This window comes from Mauremys reevesii, linkage group 6, assembly GCF_016161935.1.
Source record: "Mauremys reevesii isolate NIE-2019 linkage group 6, ASM1616193v1, whole genome shotgun sequence".
Taxonomy (NCBI): domain Eukaryota; kingdom Metazoa; phylum Chordata; order Testudines; family Geoemydidae; genus Mauremys; species Mauremys reevesii.
In genome coordinates this window covers 2266133-2279975 of record NC_052628.1, presented here as the reverse complement: position 1 = coordinate 2279975, position 13843 = coordinate 2266133, and the positions used below count along the sequence as shown (strand labels likewise).

Genomic DNA, 13843 nt, shown 5'->3' with positions numbered 1-13843 from the left:
GCTCCAGGGTGCCACAGAAACACAAATAATATCCACCAACTCTAACAATACAGAGAGAGCCATGGGAGGACTATCGAGACCTTGGGCAAGTGATCTCAGCACAGCTCATCTTCTCAGAGATCCGCCCAGCACTGAGGGCAAGTGAAGGCCTGGCAGCTTAGCTGGTAGCTGGAGAAGGGTTTGGCGTCGAGGAGCATCAGCTTCCCTTCCACAGTGAGGGAAAAACAGCCACGTGACCCAGCAGCCGAGATTCCGGAGCGACCTGCCAGCTTGGGAAAGGAGAAGGGGTCAATCCAACCTGCGGGGGCTGTACAATCAATGCAGGGCAGAGGGAACGCTGGGAATGAAGCAGAAGTGGCTACGTGAGGGTAAGGAAGGAAATGAGCAGCAGACAGTGATATCGTCCGAAGACACCAGGAGCCGGGGCGAGAACAGGAAGAACACAAGGGGCTCTTACGGAACAGAGGGAGGGTCTGGTTGGCCTCACACGGCCTGGAAATGGGGGAAGGGCACAGGCAAGACGCAGGCAAAGCTACTACCACCACTCCTTCCTAACTGACCGCAAGAGAGGAGGCGGATCAGCCATCGAGTACAGACAGTTCCTCTTCCCAGTTTGCTGAAAGCCGACAGAGCTGAGCAGAAGTGCTAGAACTAGGAGTGCTGGCTTGACGTGGTTTCCATCATATGCAGGGTTTACAGTTTGGTGCCATGGCTCTCAGCACCCCAACTATACAAGTTGTTCCAGCCGCCCTGGAGCTGAGGGAATCACAGCTCACACAGCAGAACCCAGAGCAGATTTCTGAACACCAGCTGGAAAAGCCAGAGTGTCGTCCTCCATCCTCCTGGCTTTCCTTAGAGCCACAGTTCTCAAACTTTAGCTACCAGAGGACCCCCATTTTGGTGTAAAATTTTTTTGTAGACCTCCAAAGCCCCCCAGGCCCTCCCCACCCCTTCCCTGCTTCTTTCCGCCCCCTCCCCCAAGCACTCCCCATCCCTACTCCTTCCCCTCTCTCCCAGCACCTCCTGCACACCACTGAGCAGCCATTCCCCAGCGGGAGGGAGGGGAGTTGAAGTGAGGCCAGCAGACCCCCTGGAGTACCCTCGCAGACCCCAGTTTGAGAAACGCTGCCTCAGAGCAATGCTCCAATGACAGAGGAAAAGGAAACTCTCCCCAGAGGGGACGAGAAACAAGCTGAGTCAGTGACAAAGCTGAAATGCATCTATGGTGCTGCCCTACGTGTTAAAGGAACCTGGAGCTTCAGCCAAGGAACTCTTGCCACTGCTCCCTGCAGCACAGTCTCTAGCCCAGGGGCTCTCAAACTGGGGGTCATGACCCCTCAGGGGGTCGCAAGGTTATTACAGGGGGGGGGTCACGAGCTGTCAAACTCCACTTTGGCTCCAGAATTTATAATAGTGTTAAATATAAAAAAAAAAAGTTTTTAATTTAAAAGGGAGGGGGGTCACACTCATAGGTTTGCTGTGTGAAAGGGGTCACCAATCCAAAAGTTTGAGAACCACTGTCTAGAGAGCAGTTAGCTCCCAGGAGACGTTCGAACAGCCAGACCCAGAGAGACAGCTCCCCAGATCCTGCGCACACCATAGCTACACAAACATATATGTGCAGCACTCTGAGCCAGGAGAGTCCAGGCATGAGAACACACAGGATCCCAGCAGGAAGCCAGCGAGGGAGCAGGAGCAGCTCCTTTTGCTCCTCTGTCCGAGACCTTGTGGTGACTGGATGATGCTTATCATGGGTGACCACAGCCTGATGCAAGGCCAGCAAGTTCTAGACTTTTGAACAAACACGGTGCCCGCAGATTAAGTGTAGTGCTCTGCCTATCCAGTTCCTGAACTAAGGACAGCCACAAAATACAGACTGTGGCTGCCCTTACTGCAATGTGGGCTGTGGGTTTCCAAGAGACTACAGATCCCAGCATGCAGTAGGGTAAGCTAGGCCACTCAGATATTAAAATGGAGTATTACATGCTGGGACATGTAGTCTCCAGTAGAGCTCTGTGGACCTCATACAAGACATGGGCTAGAATCACCCCTGATTTACTGCTATTCAGTGAACTGAAACTAAACAACAACTAACTAAGGTTTTATGAGCAAACTTCATGATCCAAATCCCAGAGGCCTTTATAATGCAACACATTAGACTCTGGCACCGTAGGCACTGAGCAGGCACACGGCTCCCACCCAGCAGGAGCTTTACAAGACGGGAAACTCTGTCCAGGCCATCCCAGGACCACAGCCACTTTGTTTACTGGCTCAGCCAAAGGATGAGTTTTGAACTCGCTCCCCACTGCGGTCTGCCAAAGCTCAGATGTGTTAACATGGCAGGAAGGCTGCAAAGCCCATCTCTTCCCCACTCTAGGCTACGGCTGTGGTGAAGTCATTTCTGGGCAGACCTTTGGCGATGTTGGGGTTTTCAGCAGGCACGGGTTGGGCTTCAGAGTTGTATTTTAAATAAATAAATAGCACAGTACTTCTTGACAACACACTGTGGGCTGTCCACTGAGGCAGACACGTTCCTTGTTCCCTCCCAGTGTTATTGCTCTTGATGGAGGGTAACTGGGAGAAAGCCATGGCCTCCCACCTACAGGCATCAACCTCTGTCACACCACAAGGGACAGAACTCCATACCTCCAGTTCTTGAAACACAGGCCTCATGGGCAAAATGAAAGTCTCCAATAGTGGGCAAAAGGAATTGGAAAATGTGTACTGACAGAACGCCCATTGATTTCTATAGGAGTTAGGCACCTCACCTGCTTAGGAACTTCTGAAAATCCCACTAAGCACCTATCTGCACCATTAGGCACCTAAAGAGCTTTAAAGACTCTGGCCCACAGTTTCTATGATTCCAGTCACTGGAGCGGGAGGGGCGGGGGTTCGGCAGCAGGGCAGGCTGCCAGGCACCCACACACGCTGTGCGCACACACAATAATTTACAAGGGTAAAAGTGCTGGCTTAATAGCCTTGGCGACTGAAAGATGTGATTTATCTGCATGGTAGGTGCATCCCAGGCAGCAGCATGGCAAGCTCCCCCCACCCCTTTCTCAATGTGTCTTAACTCTGTTCTGGAGAGTTCACTTCTAGGGTAGGTTCGGCCCACAGAGCCCATTAAGACCTCAGCCCTCTGCTGAGACATTCAAGGGACAATTTCTATCTTGGATCCAATCAGTCCTCAGAAGGTAGGGTGACCAGATGTCCTGATTTTACCAGGCCCATCCCGATTATTAGGGACTTTTGTCATGTACAGGACCGCATTCCCCCCTACCCCCCAATTTTTCACACTTGCTATCAGATAGTGACCCTATCAGATAGTGACAGTCTTCAGTCACTACCAAGCAAAGCTGAGTTTGAACTTGTGACCTTGAGGTGAAAGGCCCCATGTCCCATTCCCAGTGCATGAACCAGATAACTTCAGCAGCAACAGCGAGGACATAACCTGATTAGCAAGGCCTGGAAACAGCACAGCTCATTTCAAGTCAAATCCAGTTCTTACCTGCAGCCTCCGCTCAAGGGAATCAGATCAAAACAAAACCCTGCGAAAGAAAAGCAACACTAGTCTGTATGGAAGCTACAAGCCTTCTCCTCTCACCACTGCCTCCATTCCTGCCTCAGCCCAAAATCCCTCCCGAAAGAGCTTCACTCCCCCATGACTAGGGTTCAGGCACTCCACCCCCAGCCTTGCCATAATCTCAGGAAATTAATGCGGGGGGAGGAAACCTGTTCAGTGCATTAACCCCTCCCCTTCAGATTGCATGTAGGTGCTCTGCATCACCACCCGATTTTGGGGTTCACCCCTCAAAATCTGATTCATCAGATCCCCACACTCCTCCATTCTGAGGTACCCCTGCAGGTTATCCCAGACCCCTCTGCATCCTGGGGTTTATTCCCCACAAGGATTATTCCCAGCACCCCCTTTTCCTTCCCCCAGCAGGGTTCACCCCTGCCCCACACCTTCCCCAGCGGGGATCAGCCCCACCCCCATTATCCCCCCACACCTTCCCCCAGCGGGGATCAGCCCCATTACCCCCCAGCGGGGCTCACCCCGCCCCATTACCCCCGGCCCACCCAGCCCCCACGTCTCTCCCCCGGCCCGGCCGGGCCCCGCTCTCGGGACCCACCGAGTCCCGGCTCCGCAGCGCCCGCTGCCCCGACGCCAACTACCGACCGCCGCCGAGACGCTCCCTCAGCCGCTTCCGGGTCTGGACTCAGGCCCCTCCCCTGACCACGCCCCCTCTTGCTGATTGGCGATTTTGACGCTGCATGGGCCGGGCGTGGAGACCACACGGCCGCACAACCAATGGCAAGGCGCAGGGTGGTGACGTCTGCGTATGGACCCGCCCCCCGCCCCGCCTCCTCCACGTGCGGTTCTGTGATGACAGCGGGGAAGGGGCGGGACCAGGGAGAAGCGGCTCCTCATTGGTGGGAGGCCTAAGGGGCGGGTCCAGGGCCCGAGAGCGGAGGAGACGGGAGCGAACCCGACCTTCAACGTGTGACCCTCCCCCCCCGGCCGCCCCTCCCCCTCCCCTCCCCTCCCCCTGAGCCCTCCCCGTGTGACCCTCCCCCGGCCGCCCCTCCCCTCCCCACTGCCCTGACCGCCCCTCCCCTCCCCACTGCCCCTGACCGCCCCAGCCCCGCCCCTCTGCCCCAACCTTCCTTTCCCCTCCCCACTGCCCCTCCCTGCAACCCCTCTGCCCCTCCCCTCCCCTTTCCCCAGCCCCGCAGCCCCTCCCCACTGCCCCCGACCGCCCCTCCCCTCCTCCCCGTGTGACCCTCCTCCCGGCCGCCCCTCCCCTCTCCTTTCCCTAGCCCCTCCCCACCCCTTCCCCAGAGCCCTCCCCACTGCCCCCGACCGCCCCTCCCCTCCCCTTTCCCCAGCCCCCGCAGCCCCTCCCCTCTCCCCTAGTCCTTCCTGCAGGCTCCTCCCTTTTCCCCACTGCTCCTCCCTCTTCCCAGCTTCTCCGCAGCCCCTTCCCACTGCCCCCAACTGTCCCTCCTCCCCACTTCCCCGCAGCCCCTCTCCCCTCTGTCCCCTGACCACCTCTCCTTTCCTCAGCCCCTGCAGCTCCTCCCCACTGCCTCCAACCTCCTCCTCTTCCCCCTTCCCCAGCCTCTCCCTCCACTGTCCCCCCTCTGCCCCCAAACTCCCCTCTCCCTCCCCAGCCTCTCCGCAGCCCCTCCCCTCTGCCCTCAACCTCCCCTCCCCAACCTCTCCGTGCAGCCCCTCCCCTCTGCCCCCCCAACCTCTCCTTCCTCCCCACCCCCAGCCTCTCCCTGCAGCCCTCCCCTCTGCCCCCAACCTCCTCCCCTCCCCAACCTCTCCGTGCAGCCCCTCCCCTCTGCCCCCAACCTCTCCTTCCCTCCCCACTCCCCAGCCTCTCCTGCAGCCCCTCCCCTCTGCCCCCAACCTCCCCTCCCCAACCTCTCCGTGCAGCCCCATCCTTTTCGATGTGTAGTTGAGATTACGTACAGCAGCTGTACAGCTAAGGACAGTTACTGGGCAGAAATATGCAAGCAGGGAACAGCTTTACTGGTGACATGCTCTGCTTCAGGGCCCGATCCAATGCTCATTGAAACCAGGGGAGAGACTGCTGATAGGGTCAGTGAGCTTGGGAACCAGCCCCCCCAGCTGACAAGCACTCATCCTAGTGCTCTAGAGAGATACGGTTATAGTCAAGAGATTGCAAATACAAGAACTTTCTCAGAATTGCTGCTGTCAAATGATAAATGCAACTGATACTGTCTCTCTCCTGCATGTTCATAGAGCAGCTAGAAAAATGGAGCCTTGATTCCCCTGTAGGATAAATATTTTTAGCACTTATCTAAATCTTTCAAGGAGCAGTAATATCAAAATAGCAAAAATGCCCTAAAACCCGTCTCTGTGGGTCAGAGTTAAGGATATTGTGCTGTGGCGAAATATGCATTTCTTTGTCCTGGGTAAGGATGATGCGTTCATGTTTATTGGGTGGGCAGTGTAAGGTTTGTGACATCTGTAGTTATTAATTTCTATGCTTCTAAATGCTTGGGTTTCGTGGTGATGTCATGGGTGAGTAAGCTGTTGTCAGCTAAGGTTGCTAAGTGACTCTTTTAAAAACATGTTTTTAGACAGGATTAAAGAGACTGGCTGTAAAAGCCCATTTAATGGGACGGGCGTGACTGCGGAGTGACTCTCCTGGCTTTGTTTCTGGGCTGTTTGTTCCCTCTTCCTGAGCACACTGTACTCAGCAGTGTCTCCCCTCAGCTGCCTGTGGTCCTCACTGAGCTGATCTTCCCAGATCGTTCTGCGCTTTCGCATTCCTCTGTGGCTTGGTTGCTTCCATTCTGATTCTGGTGGCATCCACAAATTTGATCTAAGCTGCAGCCACACAGGGAGCAGATAGCTGCAAACTTTGGAGAGGTGGAGAGCGTCATTCCTTAAAGACTGACAGCTGCTCCGCGGCGCCCATGTACTGTGGAGTGCTGTGTTTCCCCAGGACGATGTAGCCGGGGCAGGATGTGTTTCGGCTTTCAGGGCTTCCCTTTGTAGGGCACGTTTGGTGAATGACGCCATCCCGATGAGTTCGTCACTGGGTTAGAACCGTCCTGAAGCCGCCCGCACAGCCCTGACTGGCCTCACTGAGTCTTTTGGTGGGGTTGGGCGGGAGTCGCTCAGCCGGTTCTCCGGACCTGCCCTCCTGGCTCATCTGTTCCAGAAACTCTGCTGTGGGTTGTAGAAGGAGGGGATCACCTAGACGACCTGATCAGCAGCTCTAGAAAGGGCTTGGCCCTTAGGCCTGGTCTGCCCACAGTTCTTGTGCCAAGGGGCGATTCTTTTATTCAACTCCATAGTTAAATCAGCACATAGTTCAATATTGGCTGTTAGTTTGTTTGGTGGTGCGCTTGCTGCTTGAACTGTGTTGTGTGCTCTGTGTGGGGGGCTGTGCGCCGAGCCGAGCGGCCTGGAACGCTAGGCTGAGCGCTTCCTAAGGAGGCTCTAGCCCAGGGGTTCTCAAACGGGGGGTCAGGACCCCTCTGGGGGTCGCAAAGTTATTACATCGGGGGGTCGCGAGCTGTCAGCCTCCACCCCAAACCCTGCTTGCCTCCAGCATTTATAATGGTGTTAAATATATTTAACTGTGTGTTTAATTTGGGGGGGGGGTCGCACTCAGAGGCTTCCAATGTGAAAGGGGTCGCCAGTAAAAAAGCTTGAGACCCCCTGAGCTGCCTTCCTTTGATCCCGAATCCCGTTCGGCTGGCTGGACAAGGGGGCGGGGCTAACGCTGGAAGAATGGGGGCGTAAAAAGCAACCACGGGAGCTAGCAAACAGCAGAGCTTTGGGGGAAGGTGGAGAGAGGGAGCTGGAGAGCCACATAAGCGTAACGTAGGCCAAGGACCCCTCCCAAGCCAAGCACACATAAAGCACAATAACCAAAGCAAACCAGCCAACCCCAGCCAGTCTAACAGAGCAGGCAGGAGTCCAGCAGCAGAGGGGGGGTGTCTCACTCAGTGCAGCATGTAGGATTATCTGCCTTGTGGGCAGGTGCCGTTTGGGTGGGCATTCAGCACAAGGAGGTGCCCCTCAGAGACCAAGTGCAGGCTCCTGAGACCAGAGTGGCTGAGCTGGAATAGCTAAGGGAGATGGAGAAGTTCATAGACGAGACTTTCCGGTACACAGTAGAACAGTCCCACCCCAGTCTGGATGACAGGGGATGGATCACTCCTTAAATTGCCCTGTTCTGTTCATTCCTTCTGAAGCACCTGGCACTGGCCACTGTCGGAAGGCAGGATACTGGGCTAGATGGACCTTTGGTCTCACCCAGTCTGGCCGTTCTTATGTACAATCCACACCGTGGACACGATTTACTGATATAAAGGTGCCTCATACCAGTATAGCGTATTCTCTCAAATGGATGGGGATAAGTTATCTCTGTGCAAGTGTGTTTATCCTGGTATAACTGCATTCACACTAGAGGGTTGTACCCCTTTAATTGTACCAGTGTCAAACCAGTATAGTTAAAGTGGTACAAAAGCTGTGTGTGGCCGAGCCCTTAAAAGAGGCTGAGAGCTGCCATGTAGAGGTGACCCATACTCGCCTCTCAGCAGCAAGAGAGGGAAGCTGGTGGGTGGTGGGCAACGAAGGAGGATGAAGAGGCGAGGGGAGGTTGACGGAGAAGGTAAGTATCCAAGGAGGGTTGTGAGGGGTAAGAGCAAAGGATGGGGATAGATCTTGAACCGCCTCTTACTGTAGTCCCAAGGAGTCATCTGTTCTTTGGGGGTTGGGTTCCCTGATGCTCCCCCGTCCTCTCTCAGTCTCTAACCCTTTGTACAGCCTCAGCCTTTCAAGCAGAGTTCATTCCTGGAGCTCGCCTCACTGCATGGAGACAGCCCTTCCCAGAGGTGTAGGCAGCACTCAGCAAAACCAGGGACGTGACCTGCTGCGACTCACATTTCAGAATTGAATTCGGTAGCCCAGGACTAGATAAACAAGTGACCACTCACTCCTGTGGGTTGGACAAGTCAGTGTCCCCCACACCTCCAGTTTCTATAGGCGACACCCAAAGAGGAGGTCTCTTCAGGAGCCACTAGCCTCTGTAATGAAAAGTAGGGCCCCCGAAGCACCGCTCTGCCCTAGAGCAGGCACTGACCCCAGCTCTGCTCTTCATTCTTCCCTGAGCATGAGGCCAGTGGTTGCACCCAGCACTGTCCCAGCAGAGGCAATCTGCCCAGCCAAGGTGGTGGCCCAGGGACAGTGCTTCTGTCTGGAGAGCTCCGTCTTAGCCAGCAAGCTCTGGCTGCTGTCAGCTTTCCTACAACCGGGGACCAGCCCCCAGAAACAGAACGTCATGGACTCTCCCGGCTTTCTGTCACTGTCCCTGACACAGCTGGGCTGAAACCACATGAATAAGCAGCCCCTGGCTTCATCGTGGGGCGACTGGCAGGATTGATTGGCCCAAGAGGCAAATATAGGGTGAGGCATGATCAACATTTGTCGCCAGAGACAATACAGCCACTTACCGGGGCAATGTGCAACTCTCTGCAGTTACAACGACTCTCTAGCATCACTTCATTCCAGACAATTTGGCATATTTTAATTTCATGGGGAGGGGGAGGGGCAGCTGGAAAAGGAGCATGCCGAATTGCCAATCGGGATGAAGGGATTTGCATCTAATCTGACTAACAAGGTTCCAGGTCTCAGTCAGAGTGTTGGTGTCACTAGGCATGACTCTAGGTAACTCAGGAGGGTGGAAAACCACAGTGTCAATGAAGCCTTTCTGTAGTAGGCCTGAATAAACCAAAGCGCTTCCATGTTTGAACTTTAATCGACCTAACAGGCCAGCAACAGAGAATGGTTATCAGTTGCAACACCTGTACCAGAAGGTAATAATGAGGCCTGCTTGCTCCTGGCTAAGGGGCAAAATAACAGATCAAAGAAAGTAAGACAAGATAACAGTTCACAGAGGAGTTACTAACGAGCTAGATTGGTTGTTGCCAAGTATGACTTAACTGCTTAATGTAATTGCTACTGCAAAGTGTATCTGCTGCATGGGAATGAAAGGTGGGGAGAGAGGGGGAGTGGGGGGGGGATAGAAGAGGCTTAGTTAAAGTTATGTATAAAAAAGAAAAGCGGCTTGTAGCTGTGTGCTTGATTTGAGACGTGTCTGTCTCCTAGCATCCCGCTTTGAGATCTCAAATAAACTTTGTCTGCTTCTCCACCTTGGTGTGTTTATTGGAGCGAAGCACACCAGGCAACGAACCCCTGTTGCTGACCTCGGGCCTCTGTGCTGGCAACAAGAGGAATTAGGATTCAGAATGGGAAATGAAAAGGGGCCGTGCTCTAGCCCAGCTCCGCCCACAATCCCAGAATTCCCCTAACCACAATTTCTCCTTTTTTCCCGTTATTGTGACAAAGACTCATTACTGCAGCTGGCCGTGCTGCTGGGCAGGAGGCAGCCCCTTGCCTCACTCGCCTGGATTGAGAGCGTGGTTTATAAGAGAGCAGTGGCAGATTCCAAGATTAAGATCCCAAACAGTGTGGAAGAACTGGGCCGGCTACTGGCTTGGACGCTATAAAGTGGCTGTAAGGGCCCCTCAGGGCAGGCAGAGAATAGTTAGAGTCTAGCCCAGGAGTGTATTGGACTAGATTTAGCCACAGTTCCCAGGCTGTGTAATCAATACTGTAATGAATTAGCGTGTGTGTGTGTGCGTGTGCGCGCGCGCATCACACTGCCATCTTCTGGAAGAATCAGAACTGATCATGTGTCATTGTCCCTTTGCTGCTAACAAGTAGGGAGGATTCTCCTTCAGTTCAAGTGACCAGGGCCTGTGTGTGTGGAGCAGGAGATTCCCACCACTGCTGGGAAGCTTGGAGTGGCCCCGGTGTGCGGCTGGCCCCACCCGCGAGGTGCTAGCACGCCAGTGAAATGCAGGGCCGGCTCGAGGTTTTTTGCCGCCCCAAGCTCAGGTGGGGCTGGCTCGCAGGCGGCGCTGGAAGCGGAGGGAGTGATGTCACCTTTTCCCAGCGCCTGCAGGGGCTTTACCCCCTCCCCCGCCTGGCCACGCAGAGAAGCCACGATATAAGGGGTGGCACAAGGCAGCGCAGCAGCCAGTGCGCAGAGGAAACGGTGCAGCCCCGGCTCCCTGGCAGGACTCGCCCTCTCCTCGCCAGGTAGCAGCTGGGCCCTGGCAGCTCAGCATCCCAGGGCTGGGGCTTCCCCTTCCCGCTGCGGCCGGGGGCGCAGAGCCCTTGCCCCATCTAAGTGGCGCAGCTCCGAGAGCGCAACTGCCCCGAAATAAAAGGATGGGCGGAGTGCCGCCCCTGGAAATGGGCCGCCCCAGGCACGTGCCTGCTTTGCTGGTGCCTAGAGCCGGTCCTGGTGAAATGCACAGGAACCCCGTACTCAGTGCAGCTGGCTGGAGCATGCTCCTGTTCTGGTGCCTGGGCCCTGCCCCGCCCCCTGCTCTCCTCTCCTCCACGAGGCCGGCTTTGGGCAGGCACGGGAGTGCTGGGCTCCCGCTGGTGCCTTGCCTGTAGCTCTGGTGCTGGGCCTTCTCGGCAGGGCAGGGGCGGGGCGGGGCTCTCTCATTTCATGTCACCCGTCCTGTGATTGCCCAGTGGTGCTGATCTCAGTGACCACGTGGGGGCGCTTCTCCCCTGGGAAAAGAGCTGTGTTCTCACCCAGGCGAGCTAACACAGGCACTCCCGCGAGGGGACATCCGGGTGCAGAGGAGGCAGGGGGCAGCTTTAACACTTGTTAGTGGACTGCGCTACAAGCCTCGAGGGAACCAGCAGTTTCTCTGTGTTCGCTAGCACGAGATAAGAACACTCTTTTCCTGGTGAGGCCAAGGCCAAGGAGGCCGGGGGAGCAGCCGGGCACGCGAGGAGCTGGGCAGCGCCAGCTGGAGGAACGTCCCCGTGGGGAGCGGGTTGATCACTATGTAGAATAGCTCTGCCGGCTGCGTTGGCTGAGGGGAAAGGATCTTTGCCTCGTTCCGTGTAGGGGACCAGCTCTGCGGAGGGTCAGGTTGTTGGGGTTCTAGCCTGTGCACTGAGTCCGCAAACCACAGCAGAGACTGACCTGCTACCGAATCACCCCACTGGGGCAGCCGCCCGCCCCCAGGACTCTCCGATGGGGATGGCTGGGACCCTTCGCTTGCTGTTTGGGGGCCCCTGTGAGCTGACCTGGTGGGTCTGTCCGGTGCCTTGCAGGCAGGTGTCCACACGTCACAATCTCCACCGGCGCTGCTGGAAGCATCAGCAGGACAGAGGAGACTGAACTCCTCTGCCAGGCCAGCCGTGGTGGGGGTGCCCTGGAGTGGGGCACGAGGCACCATCTCTCCCTCATCCCCTGCTGCGGCTCAGGCTGCTCCTTTGCTCTCAGGGGACACCAACAGGTTTTTCTTCCTTTGTGTTGGAGGTGTGGGGGGATCCCTGCTGTACCTGCTGCTGAAAACAAAAGGGAGGAGCAGATGAACTCCATTCGCTGCCTGAGCCTGTGTCTGCCCCAGCTGCCATGCTGCAAGGAGGCCCTGTGCTTGTCAGAGCTGCCTGGAGACATCCCCTCCCCGCACACCCCACCCCGCAGCCTCAGGCCAGGCAAGCTGTGCTGGACAGCAGCGAAAGGCAAACAGCCCCCTGACGTCAGCTGTGCCCTGAGGTGACAGAGGCGCCTTGTCTGTGTTGACAGACAGAGGCAATAGATCACCACGCAGAATAAACAGAACTGCCGCCAAGCACCGAGGACTTTGCCCTGTTCCCATTCCCCTCCGGCGTGCCAGGGCACAAGACGGGATTCTCCCGTGACTGCCGCACGGCTGTGGCTGTGGGCGTCGGCTCTGGGTCCAGCTGACACGCTCCTTTGCCCCTTCGGGGGTTCAGACGGACGTCACACTCCGGCACTGCTCGGGGTGCTTCTCTGCCTGGCCGGTTCGTGTGGCCCCGCAGGGACACCCAGGCACCAGGGCATTACGGTCGTGTTTATTCTTCTATTACAGAGCATCGCAGTGCCCTGGAGGCGTCCCGCAGGCTCCCCGTCTGAGCCCCACCTTCTTCCTGGCCCGGGCCCAGGCGCTCAGAAAGGTTCGCTGCCTCCAGCCGGGCCTGCCGCCTTCTCCAGGCAGCAACGGCCGCGCTCAGGGTGCTGCTGAGAGCACCGTCACCACGGGGTGTTTCCTGCACCGCTGCACATGCCACCGGCCGTGTGCGACTCAGCCCTAGGCTTGACCTCGGAGGCCTGTAATGAGTGGGAGCCCAGCTACCGCGGGGTTCCCCCCGTGGGAATAGTTTGGTGGGGCAGGTGGAGTGGTGCATCCCCAAACTGGGGCGGCCTTATGGGTGGGTGACCACCCAGAGCACCGTGGTCGGGGGGAGGGTTAGGTTCAATGTATTTAACTTAATGCACCAGAACGGGCCCCTGCCTGTAGCCCCCCTGACCCTTGACTTCCGGGACACTTTTTTTGAGGGGGAGGGGGCAGGTGTACTGGCTTATATAAGACAAAGCCCCTAACACTGCGACAGGCCCGATAATATCGGGACATCTGGTCACCCTGCCTACGAGTGCGACGAACCTGGACTGGCCAGCAGGAGACCCTTGTTACCGGCCTGCTAGTGTATTTACTGCCTGGAGCTGGGGGCAGGTAATGGCTCCGGAGAGAACATGCCATCGGCTCAGAGGACCCAATGCGCTGAGTTCTTCTGAAGTCCGGACCACACCTGTTTGCCCAAGAGCAGAGGCTCCCGGATCGGCCCGGACGCCTGGGCCCTTTCTGGATGGTGCAATACTCCCTTGTGGCTGCAGGTGGCAGCATGTTCCAATGTATTTAGATTAGGTCAGTGTATGTCAGGGCCCCTGGGGGAAACTCCTCATCGCTTTGCTGTGTGGAGCCAGGGCCTGCAGATTGATCTCCCCCAGATCTGCCCTGAGCATCTGTCGCTGCAAAGTACTGCTCCCCCCCACCCTGCTCTGCATGGAGTGGCCCAGGGCTCCGCACAAGCAGCCCACTCTGCTGTGTGTGCACAGAAGGGCTGGGGTGACGCTCTGCCTGAACTGGCCAAACCGGCCCAGGGGCTATAAAATTGGTGCCTGGAAGCAGAGGGAGACTTGGTATTCCATGCTGCAGCCCCCTAACCCCTTATTCCCCACCCAACAGCACCACAGGAAGCTCGTCGGGAGCTCACGTTTCTGCTCTGAGCTTGGCTGGGATCCGTCCTGCAGCGCACTCTGGGATTCCGCCGCTCTGTGCATGAAGAGTCCAGCGCACAGGGATGTTCCAGCAGCTCTGGGAGGATCTGCCTCCTCAGGTACTTGGGCCCGGGAGCTCCCAGTGAACAGCTGCTGCATGGAAAAGTCTGCCT

General features: G+C 56.7%; 1 protein-coding gene across 5 annotated transcripts in view; it reads right to left on the bottom strand.

The window, feature by feature from the left end:
- The window catches only part of FAM214B (family with sequence similarity 214 member B), a 61446-nt gene extending 56987 nt beyond the window's left edge, over nt 1-4459 (bottom strand). For all 5 annotated transcript variants that reach the window (XM_039544782.1, XM_039544780.1, XM_039544781.1 and 2 more), the window contains exons 1-2: nt 4134-4459; nt 3509-3548 (exon numbers count right to left, since the gene is read on the bottom strand). The gene's annotated coding sequence lies outside the window, so the exon portion shown is untranslated. The remainder of the gene's footprint in view (nt 1-3508; nt 3549-4133) is intronic.
- Between the last annotated feature and the right edge of the window lie 9384 nt (nt 4460-13843).